At 46.0% G+C, this 7,008-nt stretch overlaps 1 long non-coding RNA gene across 1 annotated transcript; it reads right to left on the bottom strand.

Annotated features, from left to right (window-relative positions):
• Positions 1-2,530: 2,530 nt before the first annotated feature.
• On the bottom strand, positions 2,531-7,008 carry LOC118629445. Its single transcript, XR_004959482.1, has 3 exons — positions 6,967-7,008; positions 4,771-4,835; positions 2,531-2,594 (listed from the first exon to the last, which is right to left on the bottom strand). It is a non-coding gene; the product is annotated as an uncharacterized LOC118629445 (long non-coding RNA).

Genomic DNA, 7,008 nt, shown 5'->3' on the forward strand with positions numbered 1-7,008 from the left:
GCATGACCAACCAGGGCCGGGGACAAACTGCAACCAAGGTACGTGCCCTTAGCGGGAACCGAACCCGGGTCTCTCTGGACCGCAGGCTGACGCTTTAACCGCTGAGCCAAAGCGGCCAGGGCAGGAAATACTTTCTAAAGATCATTTGAGTGGGCCTGCTTTGGGACTGGGAAATCTGAGGGTGCCCTGATGGTCCTTCTTGAGGCTGATGTCCTGGGGTCACTCACCATCCAAAGGCCTGCCCTGGGCCAACTTGCCCTATAAAACCCTGGTGATGCCACACACCCACCTCACTAAGGTGTTGTGAAGATTAATAATGGCTTGTGAAGGGCTTTGAAGATGAAACGTGCTGGTTATGGAGTAAATGGCTTGAGATGCAAAGCTTTCTTCGTGCCTTCGTGCTGTCTCCCGTGCTGTTCTTGCCTTTCAAGGGCCCCGGATGAGTTCAGAGGTCAGGGCGACCTCCCCACGACTCCTGTGGGAAGCCAAGGTTGAGTGCAGGCTTCCCGGAACAACTTATAGATGTGACCCCTCGCTGCGAGTTTAGTTTGAAAATTTAAATTCCTGCTCCATTTCCTATCTAACGGAGCTAAGCTGGTTCAAAATACATTAAACAGATTCAGCGATGGGGTGGTGAAATGTATTTCCGATACTGAGCTTTTTGCTGCCAAATTTAATTATTTAAATTGGTTTTAAAATTTTGGGTTTCTTCCCCACGTCTTCCCAGATTCAGGAATATATGAAGTGGAGGAAATGAGAGCCAATGTCTCCCACTGGGAGTGGGGAAAGCGTGGGCATAGTGTCAGGCAGACCTGAGTTCAGGTCCCACCTCAGCCCCTCACCTGTGACGGGCAAGATTTGTAACCTCTTGGAGCTTTAGTTTTCTGATCTGTCAGATGGCGATAATAATAACCCATACTAGGGTTATTGTCAGTATTAGTTGAGTGGATACAGGAAAAGCATGTAAAATACACCCAATAATTGCCCACCGTTAAAAATAACACAAGCAAACCTGGCAAGAAAGGTGGTACCACCCCCACTTGACGAATAAGGGCTCTGAGCTCCAAGGGGTGTTGTGTCTTGCCAAGATCTTGCAGAGGGAAAGTGGAGTGCCAGGATTCAAACCTGGATCTGCCCGACCCCAAAGCCCTGGTCCCTCACATGTGGCCTCAGCCCTGGATGGAAGCTTGTTTTCCAAGCCTGGAACCTGCAGTACATGCCAACCCAAGGAACCCAGCAGAGTGTTAGACCCTGGAGGGCGGCTGCTCCCGTGCCACTGAGTTGTTTAATCCCACATGTCTACATTATATTGGCATTCCATATGCTCACTTCTCATTTCTCACTTCTCACGTTAACACTTGCTTGCCCGAGTCGGGAGCGCTGGCTAGAAGCATGTTTTTGTACACACCACGGAGGGGCCAGGAATGTCCTGGTGGCTTTGAGGGCTTCTGACACCTGACGGGCACTTCTGCAGTAGAGGGTCTCGAGGCTGCTGACCCTTTTCCAGGGCCTAGGCCCAGGGGCCTTGTCTTAGCCCATGTGGAGGTCAGCTTAGCCAGATTCCTCCTGGAAGCCAGGACCTTTGCCCATGTTCATTCCTGTCTATGCTCTGCTCTTCGTTTTATCTGTCAATAGACATTTATAGAGCTCCCACCATGTCCTCAAACTGCTTAATCACGATGACCCTGTTCAATGTTTCTCACCTGTCGGGCACTGCCCTTTCTAGCATCATCTCATTTAAACCTTACAACAATACCTTGAGGTAAATATTAATATCATCACCCTTTTGCCATTGAAGAAATAAAACTCAGAGCACAAAGGAGTGTCAGAATAAGGACTGGAACCCAGGTTTCCCTGACTCCACAGTCTGTGCTCTCAACCATGACAGCATACTGGCTCCTGAAGGCACACACAGCATCTCATCCATTTCTTATTGCCAGACCCCCAGCACTATATACAGTAGGTGCTCAATAAATGTTTGCTGTTGAATACATAAGTGCTGGATAATCACAAATATATATATAGTGCTCTACAGACTTTTCAAAGTCAGGGAAGGTGGGGTTCATGATCCCACTTCATAGATGAAGACCCCAGAGTAAATAACTTATTTGGGGCCACAGAAAAAGTAAGAGGCTGGAGCTCGGGTAAGACTCGAAAATAAACTTGCAGTGAAGACACAACATCCGATGGAGTTGAGGAGCGGAGAAGTATCTGTCTGGTTGAAAAATATGGGTATTACAAAGCACTAGAGCTTAAGCCGAAATCATATGCCCAGCACATGTTTTCTGAAAACATCCACATTACTTACATGGTCGGTGTGAGGTTTCAGATATTAAAATTATGAAAGAGCAAAGCAAGATGTGAGAGGCAGAGATGGAAAGAGAACAAAGTAAAGTTTAGCCTGTCACCACCTCCCAGAAACCTCTCAAAGATCCAAGTTTCGACCCAAATTTATCTTGAATGGTACAGCTTGTGGCTGGGAAGCATGCTATAAATAGGCAAATTTGAAGATTTGAAGCCAGATTCAAGTCCAGATTCAGTTACTTTCCAGCTGCATGACCTTGGACAAGTGTCTTTGACCTCCATGTCCACATCTGTAAAATGGAGATAAATCACAGCTTGTTGGGATGATAAACATGCTTTGTAAATTGCCATGAACATGTTACTTTGTTACTTCCTTTTTAGTATCATAGGAAATAAAAATTATAATCATTTTTAATGTAACTGCTATACAGGTCACAATAAGCTTGGTTTTGCTACAATAATAAGCAACCCACTTCAGCGGCTTAGCACAACAAATGTTTATTTATCACTCAGGCTGCAGGTCCATCATAGATCAATACCGGGATGCTCTTCATAGGTCACAAAGGGACTCAGGATGAGACAGCAGCCACCATCTCTTTTATGATCATGTGTCCAAGGGGAAAAGGGGATCTGAAGGGTCTCCCAGGGCTAATAAAATGTTCTGGCTTAGAAGTGACAAATGTCACATTTTGCTCACAATTCATTGACTAGAAAATGTCCCATGGCTCTACCCAATCACCAGAGGGCCGAGAGGTGCAACCCTACTGTGTGCCTGGAAGAGAGAATCAGCTCTATATTGAATGGCGCCTACCATTCACTGAGCACTTAGCACGTGCCAGGCATTGTGCTGAGGGTTTTTCTGATAGACCCTTTAATTCCTTCCACAATCCACTGAAGCAGGGACTTTTATCTTCAGTTAATACTTGAATAACCTGACACTCAGAGATGTGAAGTAGCTTGTTCAAGGCTGCTCAGTGATTAAGTAGCAGAGTCAGAGTTGACAGCCAGGTAAGAATCCCTGCTGCTTCCCCCAGTGTGCTCCTAAAAGGAGGCAGTTATCCAAAAGAGGGGGTCAAATACATTGCTGGCTGGAGATCTAGAATTAACTGATCTCCTCCTTTTTATTAGTCCCTTTATTACCTTCTCAGTTACACCTAAGAGTTCATTTCCATGCCAGTGATAAAGGGTCTGAGTCTCAGAGAGGTTAAACAACTTGCCCGGGGTCCACAGCAGAGGTATCTCTTGAATCCAAGTTTTCCCAGTCTGCGGTGGAACGGGAGGCAGAGGGGGCAAGAGCATGGATGTTGGAGCTAGGTCGAATTTGGGCTTTGTCACTTTTTGCTGTGTGACCTTGGGTAAGGATTTCATTTCTCTGGGTATCAGTTTCCAAATCTGCACCATGGGGCTGATAATCATACCTACCTGATAGAGTTGTTGTGAGGAATAAATGAGATCATGATGATGATGATGGTGATGATGATAATTAACATTTTTCAAGAACTTACTGGGTCCAGATAATGTGCTCAGGGTTTTCTATGCATTTCTTTTAAACTTTTTATTTGGGAATTTTCTTAGATTTACAGGAAAGTTGCAAAGATAGCACAAGGTGCTCCTGTGTTGCCTTCACCCAGCGGACCATTAATATTAACATCTTCCATATAACCAAAGTGCACTTGTCGAAACTAAGAAATTAACGTTGGTATGACATATTAACTAAACTACAGACTTTATTCAGATTTCATCAGTTTTTCCACTGATGTCCTTCTTCTGTCCCATGGCTGAATTCAGGACACAATCGTGCATTTAGTCATGTCTCCTTAGTCTCTGCCGACCTTTGCATGCATTCTCTCATCCTCCTTTTCTGTTGAGGACACTGAGGTTCAGGTGAGCAAGCCACTGGCCAAGGTCACAGAGTCAGCAGGTAGTGGCACTGGAATTCAACTCCAGGTCTGTCTGACTCAAAGCCCACATCTTTACCACCCATAAAGAAACGATCAGAAAGAAACAATGTTCTGAATCAGATCAGCACAGAGAGAAGCAGAAGCTCAGAGGGGGAAGACTAAAGCACAGAGAACCGGCTTTATAGCTCAGACTAACTTAGCCTGATCCACTGGAACCACAGCCGAAGTCTAGGTAATCTGTCCAGTGGGGAAGAGACTCGGGCTGGTGAGTGTGCACCTTGGGAGTCATGTAAAGGAATCAAGCTAAGCTCTGGCTTAACCACTAGCAGAGGGTTTTCCCAAAAGGCCAGGCTGCCCGCTCTCTGGCAGCAAAGCCCATTGCAGGGCATCTTGATAGACGCAGGGAGTCCGCAGAATGGGACCAAACACAGGACCACAGAATTCACTTAACAGGTGTTCCCGGGCAGCTCCCACTGCCCACAGCACACAGTGGAGCAACTATTAACCAAACCAGCCACCACAAACTTGGCTTTATTAATGCCAAACATAAAGCGACTTTGCTTACCTGGCATTTTATGTGTGTAGCCTCCAGGAAGGGAGAAACAAGGAGAAAGTCCTGGTCTTCTGCTTCTTGAGGGAAAAAGAAGGGATCTAGAAGGATCAGTTGGTGCATACAAAACCAAGGGAGGGTCCCTGATCCTTCCTGGAGCCCCCAAATCCTGGGTTTCAGGCCCAGGTATGGCTGCTCCAGCACAAGGGTGGGCAAAGAGCAAGTGTCAGTGACTACACGTGGAGTGTGTAAGCTAGTGAATTAACTAATTGACATGTACTCCAATACCTGGTACACAGCACGGCACCTAATAGGGACTCGTATAAAAATAAATTAATTTATTTAGATCTGTGCCAACATGCAGGACTCTGAATGGGAATCCTTTAGTTGTTTGTTGATCCAATGAATGGACTATGACTAGAGTGTCCAGGGAGAGATTTCCAGTCTGTGGATTGCAATCCCTTAGCACAGAGACGCATTGTGCCACAGTGACTGTGAATACAGAACCTGGGGCTCGGGGTCTTAGGTCTGGGTCCCAGCTCTGCCTTGGCTGGCTTTGGGCAGCTCGCTTAACCTTATCTGTAAAATGGGGGCTGAAGATGGTGATAATGCTATTTACTTCAGAGCGTATATATGAGGATTGAGTCACACACACACACACACACAAATGTGTGTGTGTATTTTAATCTGTTTATCTGGAACTTAGCTCCATTTGATCATTGAGTCCAACTCCTCATAAGCACCTGACAGGGTTAGCTAGTAGAAGAAAGTGTTCCTGCCTCCTCTCTCCCAGCCCCAGTTCTGATTTAAATGCCCCTCTAAATCTGACTGGGATGTACCCTGTGTGGAATCTATTACAGAATCTATTTAAGCTCATGTTAATAAGTTGTGCAATCAATACCTTTAAGGTGAATTAACACGGAAAATCATAGCGTGCCGCTCGCAGAGTAGGGAAAAGTCCTGTTTCTGTTGTAACAGACGTGCATGTGTTTTCAGGGTCGTGATAGAAAATACAGTTCTTCCAGTGGGTTGCGGTAAAACATTTGAAAACCATCACCTCAAGAGGAAAATGCTAAATGGTCTTCCTTAGTGGAGGAGAGGGCTGGCGTGCCCCAAATGGGCTTCGCTGCGCATTTCTTCCTTCTGGCCTCTGTTGCCAAATGACCTCCAGGAAGACTTTCCTTCTCTTCACCTGGCCCCATGTGCTCACACAATGCTGTGTAGGTCTGTGGTTCATACGGAGTGACTGAGCAAAGCCCGGACAGCCACTGTGCCGGGCCTTCCACACACCTTAACTCATGTAATCCACCCCAACGGGCCTTGAAAGTGGCTCTCAAGGTGCGGTCCCCCATCGGCATCAGCATCCCTGGGAACTTGTTAGAAATGAAAATTCTCAGGAGCCCCCCATCCCAGACCTACTGAATCAGACACTCTGGGGCTCAGCAACCTGTTTTGTACAAAGACCTCCAGGTGATCCTGACATTATCTAAAGTTTACAAGCCACTGCCCTGCCAGAAAACCGGTTTGCCTTTGGGGAAACTGAGGCTCAGAAAGAGGAGGTGACATCCCCAAGATCACCCAGGGAGGAAATGCCTGTCCCTCCCACTAGATGGTGAGTCCTTCCAGTAGAGAGCAAGACATATGCATTTCTATTTTTCAGCTTTTACAGACAAGTGAGCCTCATGTACAAGTGCTCTGTGACCTCCGATGGCCGGATAAAAATCCCACATTTAGAGAATTCAGCCCAAGTGGATACTCTGTTCAGGCTCCAATGGGCATAAGCACCCCAGATTGGAAGAGGAAATACACACTGGGAGGGAGGACCCACTTCTTGATCAGCAAACTTTTGTTAGTTGTCACCCAGAGCTGAGTCATGCTCAACTTTGACCCCCCCGCTTAAATCGCTGTCAGTTTCAAATGGGTGTGTGGGGAGTAGGGGGTGGGAGCCAAGAAATGGTTAATAGTTTGATACATTTAAAAAAATTCTTTGACTAGTTGTGAGACTTTCCAATAATGAGAAGTCAACACAATTAGACAAGGCACTACATTTTTGTGTAGGATGCTGTCACTCTTCTTGACTAGCTCAGATCAAAGAACCGTATTTTATCTCCTAAGTTATTAGACATGATAGGGCCATTAAGTGGAGATATTGTCATAAGAAATCTAAGAACATAAGAAATATGCTGTTTGCTTTGAAAATAAACATCTCACCTTTGCTTCTTTTCCTCTGTGAAAAGCTGAGAGAGGTTAAAC

The sequence above is a fragment of the Molossus molossus genome, unplaced genomic scaffold (genome assembly GCF_014108415.1).
Source record: "Molossus molossus isolate mMolMol1 unplaced genomic scaffold, mMolMol1.p scaffold_m16_p_14, whole genome shotgun sequence".
NCBI lineage: Eukaryota > Metazoa > Chordata > Mammalia > Chiroptera > Molossidae > Molossus > Molossus molossus.